At 37.6% G+C, this 15,915-nt stretch overlaps 1 protein-coding gene across 4 annotated transcripts in view; it reads right to left on the reverse strand.

Moving 5' to 3' along the window:
- Nucleotides 1–15,915, reverse strand: part of Bsk (mitogen-activated protein kinase dJNK) — a 153,255-nt gene that overhangs the window by 65,098 nt on the left and 72,242 nt on the right. For all 4 annotated transcript variants that reach the window (XM_071770743.1, XM_071770734.1, XM_071770762.1 and 1 more), the window contains one exon: nucleotides 6,417–6,457. The gene's annotated coding sequence lies outside the window, so the exon portion shown is untranslated. The remainder of the gene's footprint in view (nucleotides 1–6,416; nucleotides 6,458–15,915) is intronic.

Below are 15,915 nucleotides of genomic sequence, written 5' to 3' on the forward strand. Positions count from 1 at the left end.
CTCTTCCTCTCTTTCGCGCGTATTTGTTTCGAACGAACGATAAAGCGACAAGCATCGAGACGAATCGATTTTAAGACGTTTCGAGAGCAGGTAACGAATGACGGAGAAGCAAAAGGTGGAGATATAAAGCGAAAGACAATACCTCGTATTCTCACCCTCATTTGCTGCCCCATTTAGCGCTTAAGTACCGTCTGATCCCAGTTTTATGGGACTGATACCGAGACGGTACGATGTTAGGCGAGGGTCGAATTCCCTAAATATATATTTCGCGCTAAATGTAAAAATGTACGGTAAGAATTAATCTAAGCGCCGAAGAGAGTAGTATTACAATTTGATATTTGAATCTGACATAATGATAATTGCACAATATTTTAAAGTATATTTTGAAATTTATATGTAACATATATTGTTGAATGATTCAGAAAGCCCTACAAATAACTAACAACGTATTAAAATACGTAAATAAAAAAGGGGGAAAAAGGGAGAACTATGTAATTTTTTCTTTCATAATTAAAAAATTAATTAAATTATTTTATCTATGTCTGCGTTTTCGGTATACCTATATATTGGTTTCAATTTTACGTAGTTACATAAATTAGACTTCATTAATTTTTAGCTTCTCTAAGCTGAATTTATTCATTTCAAATTTATGACATGTAATCCTGCGTTTAATGTAATTTTGTAAGTAATAGGATTATCGCAAAAAATAGACGAATTAAACGATCCCGCGGCCAATTACATTGCGTGAGTTTCGATTTGTGTTGCGCGTCGTGACTTATTCGACTGCCCTCGCAGTTCCGGCAGGGAAAATAACGACTCGAACTGCAGGGAGGAGAAGTAACAACGAGATAGATATTCTCCGTGGGAAGGATACGGAATGAGTGAGGAAAGGATAAATGAGTGTGTACGAACGATCCGCCGAAATTACCTACGAGCATCTTTCTCCCCGTGTTTATTTCGCTGTCTGGTTCCTTTTCTTTTTTCGCTCTCTTTCTCTCACATACGGGAGTGGCATTTCACGTGCAGAAATATCTTGTTAAATCATTCTAGCAAGATCCTATAGTCGTAGTCTTCGTACAAATAACTGGAGTCTTTTAGAATTATTGTTACGAGGGTAGCAAATCTCATTAAAAAATAAGAAAAATAGATGCAAATGAAGAAAAGATGTAGGAAGATATTACTTTTCCTCTGAGAGAAGAAGAAAAATTTACTAAAAATTATCAGTGTTAATATCCTATTCAAAGTTTATCTCTCATTTCTTCGAAGTTTTCTAAAAAAGATATTCATATCGTCGATAAAGGCTAAGAGGAAACGCAATAACTCTGTGGTATATACAATGAATGTTTCACGTTAGATACGACCAGAAGATCTTCACCATTGTTCAACTTAAGAATTTCAAGATTGCGTTCTTCGCGCTCGTCGAGTCTCACGTGTCTTTTGTGTCCCTCTGTCCTCTAAATAGTGTCCCAAGTACGTGAGAGCAGCCATTTTGGTTATCATCGCTTTTGTCGGCGAAATCTTGGGAAGCTTGCCGCACCGGAAATGAAACAATCGTGATTCTCCATCCTTTCTCTTTACCCTTCATAAAACACACGTTTCGTCAATTTCTTTTCCTCTTACGCGCGTTTTATTGCATACGATATTTGTTTCACGCTTTTTCCAATATTAAATGATTTTATCGGGAAGGTAGGGGCGAAGTCGTTTCAATAAAACCCGTGTGAAATATCGATTACACAATATAGCGTTATTATCACTCAGTCAAACGAAGTGCATCGAGAGAAACCAGGGCGAGAGGCAACATATAAAATATTCTATGTCGCGAAACGGGGCGAGAGCAATGTGAAAAAAAAGCCAATACTTCAATGTTTCGAGGTAACCCATTTAAAAAGAGAAAAAATTAAGCTCACACATTAGAAAATATCGGTCGGCGAATAAATTTTACAAACATTAACTTTCTGAGAACCGCAAAATCTCATTAAAATATATGATTTTTCAGAGAACTCTTAAATTACAAAATAATTTTTTAGAGAAGATAAAAAGATCCCTTTGTGTGATTCTACATTATCAAAATAGAAATTACTATATAAATTATATTGTATAATAAATATAATAGTAAATAATATGTTCATATGATCAATAGATTTAAAATTAGATTATAGATTTTATAATTGTACAGTTTTGATTTTCTTGTTAGTTTCTGCGTTTAACATCGATATAGGGTCAAACAGATGACAGATTCGAGCTATGCTGTCGGCGCTGTAAAATCATGCACGTAGATTGCGTACGCATATTGAACCACGTGCCCATTGGTACAAGCCGGAAAGAGAGAGAGAGGCCGGCTTGCAAAAGCAGGACGGCAAACTATGGATGGATATTGATTTGCCGTGGCGTCCAGAGGAGCAAAGAGAGTGATCAATCGTGAAAGTCGATGAACCGTGCAGGCCTAACGGCGGAACGCTTTTTATGGCCGGAACTTTCATAACTTGTCGTGTTACATTCGAAAAATATTCGCCTATAAACAACGCTACGCCTATGCCGCACCGAAAAGTTGAACGAATCATTCAGAAAGAGAGTTTTTAAAAATTCCTCCTCAACTCGATTCGTGAAACTTGCCGTATATTTTCTTCGTTTTTAATCATTATTTTTTCCATAATTAGTATAAAATAGAAATCGGACTAAAGTACCGAGTGTTATAAACTCGATTAAGCTGTCTCGGCTTCGAATTTATGATGGCCCTCGATGTATCTCGCGGCGCTCTGTCGCAGCGATATAAATATTCCACGGAAAGTTTCGCGTATCAATCAGCACGCCGCGCGCCGTTCCATTTTTATTCCTTCGCGATTCTCCTCTTATACGCAAAAAGATATATCGCCGTATATACTTTCAGAGAATCAATATAATAAGTACGATGCACGATCCCCGAGTATATCGACAGGCTCGCCACAACGTGCAACGATAAATCGCGTATCGAAGTATACGAGGAAACTCGAGGAAGAGACGGAGGAGTATATCGGCAAGTACGATTTCTCAAGAAAATTGCGGCTGCCCGACAATGCGTACGCAGAGGATAGAAGAGAGGGACGATATTTGGGAAAAAGGTCAGCAATTTACGGGCATCCATCGACGTCGAGGGTTGCGGTAGCGAGGGACCCCGCTGCACGGTATCCTGACCGTCAGGTCGTTCCTACATGTATCGCAGCTATGCGGAATTCTGATCCTCGGTAATTTCCTCGCCCCCTCGCTTCTCTTCCCCGACGCTCATTCTTCTTCTTCCCGATTCTAGCCCCCATTTTGACGATGGCGGTGAAATTCATCGCGATCGCTCGCCAGAAAATATCAAGAAGTTCTTCCTCTCCTTCTCACCCCTTCTCTTACCCCCGTCCACTCCTTAATCTCGTTCGTGCAAAACGCGTCTCCATTTCCGCGGGATGAATGGAGAATCCTCGGACGAGGGGTAGAAGCGAGAGCGGAGACGATAAAACAATTCCCGGCGGCCCGCGATTCGATTTATCGAACAGTTATGGCGAGCGAGGAAAATCCGACGGCTATAAAATGATCGGCGACGGGAGTGGTTTATAGACGAAAGAAGAACGTCGTAATGTCGATCTCCGGCCTCCAGACCCAATATGCTCCGATTATAAATTTCACTTATTGCAAAGCTGAATCATGATTCATTTGTTATCCGTCTGGCGATATTTTATCATCAGTTTGTTAAATAAACAATCATTAAATGAATTTTCGTAATTAAGAGATAATTTTTTCATAAAATGTATGTTTTTTTTTAAGCTTTAGATCTACATGACTCCTAATCGAAGTTCGCAAAGATTCAAAAACAGCAGGAGAACAATACGATAAATATAAATTGACTGCTATCGATATAAATTTATTTTTCAGGTGAAAGAAGAAAAAGATTTTAATCGAAGATACGGAAAGATCATCATAAAAAAAGTAATTACTACGAGGTCTCAAAGATCACAGCTGTGTCTTTAATAATTACGGCGAGTCAACAAGCTACATGCGATTATAGCTTCTTCGCGGAGCTTTAAAGCCTTGCGAAACTGTTAATTCTCGAGAGGGTTATTGCTTATAATTACACCTCGCCGTTAGACATTATCCAACGCGGCATTCGCTCTTTCTACCCCCTTCCGGAGAAGTCGCTGAGCCTTAACGAAGGATAATGTCAGCCGGTTGGGCAGGCACAGCTCCTGAACATTAGCAATTATCCGGGGTCTACGCAAACCCATAATTTACCTGTACGCCATATTAACCCTTTCAAGACGATCATTTTCACGGTTTAATTCCATAGATAGCGTCTTTTGTCTCTTTGAGCAATGGATAATTAATTACGGTATGTTTTCGCTGAGTTACAGTAATTTTCACATATTATACCTATCCTATAATGAAATATTACAAATGTCACCGCATCGTGTATGAACCACGAGTGCATGCAAATAATTTATAATAATATACAATCAATTATTTGATAATTAATTGCATGTTATAATTACTTTGTTATCAATTACTGATTCATTAAGTGATTAAAACGCGTAATTTCCAAAGAGCGCTAAATATTCTATATAGGACAATCTTTAAAGGGTTAAAATTGCGTTTGACTATAGTACCATATTAAACCGTGGAGAGTTGAATAGAACGATAAATGTGTACAAATCATAAAATGCAAAAGGCATAAACTCGCTAGATCGATTATATCGATGGCCTACTTTAATAATCGCCACGCAGCTTGCGGGACACGCAAAGTCGTAATTCGACCTCTCACCGTACTTCAAATAATTCTAAGTAATTATTCAAAAGCACCCCGGTTATATTAATCCAGTCAAGTTACATGATAATTAATTTACGTCGGAGAAATAAATACACATGTCTCAAATGTAATCCTTTGAGATTTTATGTTACTTAACTTATAAAAAATGATTTTTTTAATAATTTGTTTTTAGTTTTCATGCAAATTTTAATTATATTTTTAGATTAATCAATGTATTTAACGATTGCAGGCATTAATGTATGGCATTAATTTATTGATGTTTATGACCAATATTCTTCTAGAGGTTTTCAAAAGCGCCTGATCATTCGCGAAGGATTAAGAAAGCGGAGGAAACGGAGGTGCAATGCATCGTCCGTCTAAAAAAATTTGGCAACGACCATCGTGTATTCTCCGCCCTTGGCAATTAATCAAGCTCGCAAGTCAAACAGCCTAATGAACGGGTATATGCGTGATCGAACTGCCAGACTGCCACTCCTCTCATCTGAATAGTCGACGAAAAAACAAGATTTCATTTTTTCTGCGATGGACGATTAATTAATGCATCGTGAACTATAAAATAAAATTATATGCCACATGAAGATCCTTATATAAACTACATATATATGCAAGAAAATAAAAAAAATCATGTCTTTCGTTAATGTCGCATTTAATTATTTAATAAGTGCTCAATTATTATATACGTGAAATATTTCAGATATTTTAAAATTATTTTTTTTTGTTTCGTTTTTTGCGTAGAGAGCGATTTTGTTAAAATATTTTCTGAAATCATTTCTCTAAACATGCAAATTCGTTTTATTCGACAAATGGATATATTTATTGAATTAAAAATTGTAATATTTTCCAGGATGTGTATCGCCGAAAAAGCATAAAATTACACATTTTATGTAAATATGTAGCAGAATTTTGATGTTACCTCCCTACCCACTCAAGCATTGTTGGATGCAAATGTATTTAAATTAATTGTCCGCAGTATCGATCGCGAACACTCGCGAATCCTGTAATGTTGTACCGGATGATTGCCTTGTCACTTCAGACTGGATGCAAGCGAATCGATCGGTCCTTTCACCCACGAAGCCGGTACTCCGAGAGGACTCGTCAAGGAGCATCTCGACCGCGCGCGATCGATAAGGCATTGCGTATGCACCCACGCACGTACGCGTCGTTTATCACGTTCTGACAGATGTAGGTTCGCGGTTATTAATTTCGAAACCGCCAATTAATTAGGCGTGTACGGGCGTGGAGGAAGACACAAAGCGAAATTCACGGTCGCAGATCTTCCCCACGTTCATTAACGCATAGAACCAGACTCATCGCGTTTCGCGAAAATCTTAATTCTTATTCTGATCAATAATAGATGAGAATAATATTTTAATGGACAAAACTATCTACTATTTATTGCTCGATACGTGAAACTTTTAACTTTTTGGAGTATTAGAAAATCGCGTTAAGATGTTTCCTGACCGTAATATCCGTACGCTCGTTACAGACGTATCTACCTGCGTTACGAGCGTTCGCAATTTTACGAAAAAACACCCCTGAGGGATTCCTCAAAGCCTTCTCCGGGAGTAGTCCTCCACGAGGAAGCGGAGTAACTTCGAATGAGGATTGACTCAGGAAACGTTTGAAGACTTACCCGACAGGGAAGAAGTCGGCCGCGGCGTAGGTCAGAAATCCCTGGAACAAACAAAACGAAATTAGAGAAGTTTTTAGAGCGTACATTCTTCTATACGCAATATTACGGTATTCCACCGCCCTTAATCCTTAAATTGCGCAAGTTTCCTTGCCACTGATTTAAACCGCTCCAAAGTTATACGTGACAAGTTTTACAAACGCGAAAAGTGTTGGGGAAAAAGAAATCCCGCGCGGTTGAGAAATAAATCATCTTTGGCCATTCCCGAGGATATAATTGGTAGAGCTTGTTCCTGAAGCGTCTTAAATCCGTTTTTTTTTTTTTTTTTTAATGGAGATTAAGATATAGGTCTTTGGAAAGCTTATAATAAGATCGCAAGAAAGTAATTTATACTTCCTTAAAAATACAGGCTGGAGATGGTTTCGAGATAAGCTCTTCAATTATGTGTACAATCTATTTTATACTTCGTTTTATAATTAGGTATTAGAAAGGTCGAAAGTTCATAGTTCATACCTTGTATTTAATTAATTTAAAAAGATTCAAAAGAGGGAAGTCACTTTTCAGCTAGTAAAAAAGCCATGTTTAAAAGAGCGTATCTTTCCGAATAATCCAGATTAAAATGTTTAAGTCGAAATAAAATTAAATAAAGAATTGGGTTTTATTATCTACTCATAATCTACTGCGCTCATATTAAAGAACATAAATTATATGTATACATGCATGTAATATAACAGAAAAGATTCATACACAAGTAACATTCATACATGCGTGATAAGTTTGAAGCACCTTAAATTAATGTCCAAACATTTCACATCCCTGTATATCCCGAATGGTTTCCTTTGACGACATCCTCATTAATTGAGTTCACTCGGTGTTGCAGCTAATATGTCACTGCTACAGTCGACGGTGAAAAGACGGTTCAACAAGATATCCTCGTTTCTAACTGCGGAAATGTTTCGTCGACTTCGTGCCCCACGTGAATTCTCCGCGAACTTTCCACGACTTTGATGTACAGCTATTCACATTATATCCCGTCGACCGACCCGATTCATAATGAATCCCTAACGAACTCAGTGAATTAGGAACACAGATTCCTCTCAAACAGTTCGCAAGTTATTACCCGAGGGTATTAACTGAATTTTGTTCGTAATATTGTACAAATGTATCCGCGTTGCCTAAAGTTACCTGAATTTACTCGTATTATCTTAAAAAACGACTTCAAACGTTTGCGTTTCGCTCGAACACGTTGCGGAGGATCGTAGAACCTGCAACTGCAAACCGACGATATTCCGTGGAAACTTTGAAAACGGTCTCCACGCACTTTTCTCAAGTTTTTAAACGGCTATCAAATGCAATTTTCCGACAAGACTTCTCGACGGAATTCCTGTTTAAACCGACTGGAAAAAGACTCGGCTCATTTGACCCGAGTCTCGTATCTCTAAAAACTTACTATTCTTTTACCATTTTTTAGTGTGGCCATATGTAGCCCTAAATAAAAATGTATTGCGATAAAAAGTTTTCACACATCTAATCTTCTAAATTAAATAATGAATAATAGTTCGTACGTAAAGTTAAGAGATTCCAATGAAAAGTTTATAAACATATTTATACGCGCGTGATATCAGTGATAAGCCTATTCTATAAAATTCAATAGTTATGACAAAAAGGTACTTTACTTGAGAGCTTTTTCCACTTTTTCGCAAATCCCCAAAGAGTTGGCAAATACACCGCTTTGCATTCACGAGGAGGTTTTGCCGGTTTTACCGCGATAAGATGCAAATGTCGGTGGCTGTTCATAAATCATCTCGTGCGCATTTGGAAATCGAAGCGCGGCGATGCTAACCGGCGCCATTCGGTGGCGCAATACCGGTCATTAGCGTATGCACCGCGCGATGCCATCGTCGCGAGCGAGCACGATAGACCCGCCGATGTAGTAAAAGCCGACACATTAAGGCCAGCGAAAAGCGCAAACTCGTCAACACGTGCGGTTACTACATGCCTCGCGTCGTAACATAAATATCCGACCGGCCACGTGGTCGTTGGGTGGCCGCGTTCTCTCGCGAGGACAAGTCTTGCGTTCTCTCTCTCTCTTTCTCGCCTTTTCGCAGCGATAACGAACAGAAATTAACGGCGAGAACGCAGCGTCATGAAATTTACGAATGAGCTCGATTCATCTTGCGATTTCGCGAAACACGCACTTAGTTTTGTATTTGCTAAGCTCTAATCACTCTAATCGTTTTTTCCTATTACAAGCCACAAAAGTTTCATTCAACTGCTTCACGCACTTATCACTTATCGTTTTTAATAACGTAACATCCGTGTTCTTGAAAAATTTATATTCGGACATCTTAATGACAGTCGGATGCAACATTTGCAGATATAGGATCGAGTGGTGTCGGTATAGGTAAAATGTAAGAAATAAAATGGAGTTTGTATAGATTCTATTGATACTGACAGAATTCAGAATTTTATAAAGTTTTTTAAGGGTCTGTTTGCAGACCCATCCATATCTATAGAGATCTACAACCACATTTTCTGTCGACACAAGTCTCATATTTCTCTGTCGACATTCCAACTATATGTATACAGCATTGTATTCTGAGTCTTTCTTCTTTGGAGTAAAGAAATGGTCGACTGCATCCTTCAGAGTATCACGCAAATAATCTTCTTGGAAAAATCTCCTTAGAGATTTCACAATTTTAATAAAAAGAACTTCTAATGATAAATATCGCGAACTCCACATCCAACAAACATTATTACGAATTTTTTGTGTAATAATCTCATCTCATTCTCATAGCAATATTATCCCTACAATACGCCTGACCTTTTCCATCAAGAAAATCTTACAAATGGTTGCATTTCCGCAAATACCGAGTTTTTTCATCGGATATATCGTCTCAAATTCTTTAATGTGTCTTCGGTGAATAAGACGTTACAGCACTTCGAAAATCGCGTAAAAGTCGCACGAAGGCGGAAAAACGAAATAGTTACTTTTCCTTCGCTTCGTGTACGAAAAACAGGATAATATCCTTCTCGCGAGGAAAGGATCGGGACACCAAACTTCTCGCATTATCGACACGCGGCGTCCCGGCCGATATCTTTCGCCCGTCGCGATTCGCTTTTCCGAGGAAATAGGATGCGTCCTGAGGTATAAGAGAAAAGAAAAACTTTCCCGTCCTAATCTGAATTTGGCACTCGCCAATTTAACTTCGTTCGAACCAGCGGATTTACCGGGCTGAGTCTGCAACACGGGAACGGAAAACGGCTCTCGGAGCCTTTAACCGGCATGTCGTTTTCCCAAGAGTCTTTTTCCGGCAGCAGGTGCGGTCTTTATTTTCTCCCGTGTCTACAGTTCGTCAAGAATAAGCTTTAGATATATATAATATTGTTATTATTAACCTCTTGGCTGTATTCGTACGATGTATATAAATCTAAATAAGATTGAAAAACTCTTAAAAGTAAATAAAATTTGAGATAAATAACACAGGCACACAAAAAAAGAAAAGTTGTCTGAACAGAATACTCCACTGGGCTATCTTTATGTATTTCGACGCGCTGAACACGAATCCGTCGTCAGATTAATCCCAGCACGCATGGGTTTCGAGTAAATCACGAAAAATGACTAAAAATCGTGAAAAAGCCGATTAAGGGACATTTTCCATCAACATATGAAAGAAATTGAAAGAAGATACCAGGGCAGATGGGATGTTAACATGATGGCGGACTACTGTTGGTTGCTGAAAAGAGTAACTGAACGCGACAGTAGTTTGAAAAGAGTCAGAAACCCACTGCACAGGTCGTTCGAGAATAAAAGAGTACGTTACTGTTACAAACATAAACTATAGTAAACAGAACAATAGATTAAAGTATACATTTCTTCATTCGAAATAACGGAATTATTTCAACTGATCAGACTGGGGCTTGAATCATCTCCTGCGTTTTTTCAAAATACTCAAATTGGAGGAGGTCAGGCAGCTCAACCAATGCCAGATTCGTGTTCAGCGCATCAAAATACGTGAGGATAAGGCTTGATCCGGTCCAAATAAATTTTTTCCTTCATTGCTGATGTCCCTTAATCAGCTTTTTCACGATTTTTAGTCATTTTTCGTGATTTACTCGAAACCCATGCGTGCTGGGATTAATCTGACGACGGATTCGTGTTCGGCGCGTCAAAATACATAAAGATACCCTAGTGGAGCATTCTGTTCAGACAACTTTTCTTTTTTTGTGTGCCTGTGTAATCATTTAAAGCTCTTTATTAGGCCAATGTTGATTTATCATTTTTTTAATGTTGATTAATACGAAAATAATAAATTCAACAAAAAATAGTTTTCGTAAATTTTAATCAGCTTTTCCATAACTTTGTACGCTACTATAATGATAGTATAAAAATATTACTGATAGTATAGAACTATTACTAATAGTTTATTACTTTCCAGTAGTATTTCAATAAATCGTAATTACAAATTTCCATAGGATCTTCGACGCTTTGATCGTAGATATCAAGAGACACGAGTTTTTTGCGCCAAATGTATAAGCAACGAGACACAGACCTATTTACACAGACCTGTATTTCCTTCCTTGTGCGTCAATAATCGAGCGATAAGCGCGATATATCTCACGTGTTCCAAGAACGTTAAATCGGTCGTAAGCAGCATCAAGATACTCGGCCGTGTGTGCCTGATACGTGCCATGATTACGAATCGAAATTCCAAGTCGAATGTGAGGTGGAGATAAGATAAAGTGACGGTGTCGGCACAATGATACAGTTACTTAATTATACCGATCAGACCGATGAGTAGCTCGTCGCATCGATATAAGCACGCAATATAGACACCGTCATTTTTTTTATCGCGAATCGGCGATCTCCTTCGATCGGGGGAAAACCTCGGGAAAAACGATAGGGACTTCTTGTTGAACGATCGACTTTGCGAACTTTCGCTGGTTATCCCGTTGTCTGATAACGCGAGTTAATATGCAGAACGATATGCATTAACAGTATTATCGGATAGCCTCGGGGTGTCTCGAAAGTCACGCACTTTCGTGGAACTAGAGATAATGGAAGCCGAACTCTAAAGAGGATTATAAACGTATTTCAATGCAAAATGGTATTGACATCTCAATGAACTTTAATAATTTAAAATGTCAGTGATTACAATATTTAAATCATCTTAAGTCTTGATTACATAAGATTATATATTAATGGATATTTCAATATTCAAGAGTTCTATGAAATGCAGTTTTAATTTAAAGATTTGACTATATATATCGAGATATATTCAAAGCTGAAAATGCTGAAAAAAAATGACGCCGAATCAAGTTTATGCTGGAAAGGCATTACACCAAATTTTTCGAGGAATTCGTAGTCGATGGGAACTTTCGTGATTTGCATAACACGTACGCTTATATGTTACATTTACAACCGCGGTTCGAGAATCCGCGAGTTCAAGAAATTTTTATAGAGGCGTACTTTTTCGTCGCTTCACCTTGTACATCGTATCTAGTTTGATATCGAACTTGGCTTTATCCGCCGCGTATGAAGACCGGATGCGACTCGCTCCGCGACAACGGCAAGCGATCTATCAACGTCTCGCCGTCCCGCCAGGGAGTCTCGACGAGTTCTCGTTGCGTAGCTTCGAGCTTGCCTGGCTGAACTTCAATAATGTGTAAGAGCTGTGCTCTCAACTTTGCCCTCAAACATATACGAATCTCTGCACGGTTCTCCGAGGAAACTCATATTCTCTTTCTTACCTCTCGTATATTTTATTTTTACGTTTAACTTCGCTCCAAAACCTGATACAGTTAAAGATACGTCTCTGCAAATTTCGAGAGCGGCGCAGCGGAGGGCAGGAAAGTTGTAAACGAAAGGGGGAAGATTTAGGCTGGGTGTAAGCGAGTCGAGAGGGCGAGGAGTCAAAAGGGGGAAAAATCGGGACGACGGCGGCGCCAGAGGTATTTATACCGTGGCGACCTTTGACGGCCGCGCCGACGTCTACGTTGACGTCGACAACGACGACGACGAAGACAACGACGTTCAATGAAGAGCCATCCGTCCAAGCAAACGTGGAAGAAGCAAGGTAGAGAGCGGAAACTCGCTCGACACTCTAAATGTCATCGTAACGTCGCGCATCGGCGCCAGAGAGTAGTCAAAGAGAGTAGTCTTTTGCTTTTTGAAAATCAGTGTTAAAAAGGTAGGCTAATTTAATTTTCAGAAGAGGCTGAGCAATGTTTCAATTTGGTATTATCTTCAACAAGAATTTCACATTTATTTATAAAAAAAAATTCTCATTATTCAATGCTATAAGATTGGAAACCTTAAAATAAATAAAATACGACCACAATATAATTTTTGTAAAAAATTTAGTAATAAATCCATCAGTTTTAATAAGACATAATAAAAAATAAGTCGATAGAAATCATTTCGATAAAAACAAAATTATACGGCTCATTAATATTTTATCTGATTTCGCTTTTTTTCCGGAAAAAGTTGGCAATGTATTCTCACAATCAGTGTGAAAAATACGTACTTGAAGAATGTAAACGCCATAAAACTTTCGCAATTTTAAACGACGCTCAACTTTCTTAGCGCTCACCTCGCAGCGTAATCTTCGGTTTAAAATTTTAAATCATTTTTAAATTATTGCTTAACTTCAACAGTCAAGAATTGGTGTCAAATGAAAGAACTGATTAAAGCTCATTAAAATTGATGCAATGATGCGTAATGGAATTGTTAAACATTTTTCAAAACTTGCTAACTACAATATTGCGAATATTTATAATGTACATAATGTATAATAGTGTAACAATATATGCACTGTTGGAAAATTTATGTTAAATATAACATAAATCACATGTCCAAAACGGTCCACTCAAATTTTTGTGTTAGTTTAACATAATATGGATGTGTTAAGTGGTAACACTGATATTATGTTAAAATATTTCAACAGAAAGGAAATGTAATTCTGATCGTAATTTGAAGTTAATTATGTGTACAATTAACATAACTTTTATGTTGAAGTTGAGATTGTAAGATAAAATCAACACTCTATTTCTGTAAATTTTTATTCCTACTTCTTTTATAGAGTAAAATCAACATTCTTTTTCTGTAAATTTTAACACATTTAATAAATACGTTCAAATTGTGTTACTTTAACATATTTTTTAAGTTATTTTAATTATTTTACACTTTGAATTTGTATAAAATTCAATTAACATAGCAGGCATATGTTAAATCTACACACGTATGTGTTGATTATTTTACACAAAACATTTAACAAGGACTTTTTTTAACACACAGGACCTCTATTTTCAACAGTGTGTCTTTCTGTCATTACTCATCTTAATTTCATACTATTTTAATCACTCGTTTCACATTTACCTGAATTGTAGGTATCTTTAAACGAATCAACTCGTGATTAATTAATGCATGATGAAGCTATTCGATACGATGTGTATTTATCCTGCAATGAACTGATATATTCAAAATTTATCAATGTCAAACTAACAAAACTAAACTCGATCGTTGTCGTTGCTGATCGCGATAAACTGTAATAGCTAATCGATCTTAATTAGCAAGAGCTCGGCAAAATTTTCCCCACTCCTTAAACTTTCCCTCTCCCTAAATTTTATGGATAAGCTATCTAAAAGGGAAAGACAGCCGAGAAGAAAAGGCGAGATTGCGTGCTTCGCCGGCAAAAGCTTCGATGCTTAATTGAAACTGCCGAGTAAGCGGGGCTCGTCACTTTTGCTTTCGAGCCTGTGACCCCGCCCACGGCCGAAGGCGCGACTTCCGGTGGCGACTACACTTTCGAGACCAATGGCATCGATATGCCCTTGACATCTCTCCTCAGCGAGAATAAAACAAGAAAAAAATCATTCACTTTCATAGATAATCTTTTATGTTTGTTTTATTTTCTCAGTAATGCTGTCTTCGATTCTTCAGTAAATGTAATTGCATCACGAAATTTTATTTTTAACCGATTTCAAATTTCAAACGAGCTCTATTAATTTACTACAAAAAGATTTGATTCAACTTAATATCTACATACAATTATGAGTACATTTAATGTTAAAGACAAAAATTTACGATATCTCGACTGTTTATTGAAGAAAAGCCTATTTTAAGTTAGTCAAAGAAGATATATATGGAACGATTTTATTTTCGAGACAGCCATAGAATATATTATTGGCAGCTTCCCGTTGTGCAATCGAAAAACTCGATCTCCCTGCGATTGACTTGTAACTTACGGGATTCTTCAAGTTCCACTCGCAGCGAGAGCGAACGGTATAAGCGCAAAACTACAAAAGTTATTGACGCTTTATGAAAACGCCAACTGTATCGTGCGATCGAGAGAAGTTTACGATGACTAACTTTCCCAACGCGGTGTAACAGGTGCTTCAGACTGACGTCGCAAAAGCGCATCCACGTTTGGTCGATCCGCCGACTCTTGCTAACTTTTACCCAATCCACCAACCTCAAGCCGATCGAATAAAAAATTTAGCGTACACGTATATACGTTTAATGCTGCGTTCAAAAATCTGCGTAGCTTTGCTCTCGTGCCCGATCATTGACCTCTGACAAGTGCCGTTTATCCACAGTATATTAAAAATGCCTCAAAATATCTTCAAAAGAGATTAAAGAGATTTTTAAATAAAAAAATGAAAGCTAAAGTTAATATGTGCTATATGAATAAAATTTAATTATAAATTTTATTCATGTTAATTGAATCCTACCTTTGATATATGTATAACCTTTTAATACTTTATAATTTAAAATGCTATATACTTTAAAATATCTTTATTCACAAGTAAATATTGATTTAATATTTTAACTTTTAATATTACAAAATTCTGATTTGACATTTTATCAATTTTTTCAAATATGACAGAATAATATCTTTAAAATTGCTATTTTTGTTACTCTTATTCTATCGAGCAATAATTGGATTCAGCGAGGAAGAAAGCAAAATATCTTTTCAAACTCTTATCATATGTATCGTACATAGATGGTTAACTTAATAAAAATCTAAGTTGTTTAGACGTTTTTATCATTTTCCAGTGATCGTTATTCAGCTCGAGGATAATCGAATAATTCGTCCGAGCGAACTATTCTCGGTATATGTACGTATACCATTTACTCCATTTCTCGTGCTGCTGGTATTATACTGCCTGCTCATGCCGACCAGCCTGTGCACATTTCGCCCCTTTTCGGTCCGAGCTCATAAATTTTGAAACATTTTCCAGTTCGCGGCTATATTGGCCGCGCTGGAGTTCGACAAATGGTATCATATCCCACCGACCGGAAACATTGTGCGTCTGTCTCCACGACAGAATCTGGCGAAAATGATTGTGATCGACCGTCCGATATCTCGGAATACCGTATATTTAGAGAACATCGAGATCCTCTATAGAGAAAATCTATATTTGTTAAACCTCACAAATGTGTGTGTGTGTGTGTGTGTGTGTGTGTGTGCGCGCGCGCGCGCAAAGAAATATAAGATCC

The sequence above is a fragment of the Temnothorax longispinosus genome, chromosome 1 (genome assembly GCF_030848805.1).
Source record: "Temnothorax longispinosus isolate EJ_2023e chromosome 1, Tlon_JGU_v1, whole genome shotgun sequence".
Lineage (NCBI taxonomy): Eukaryota > Metazoa > Arthropoda > Insecta > Hymenoptera > Formicidae > Temnothorax > Temnothorax longispinosus.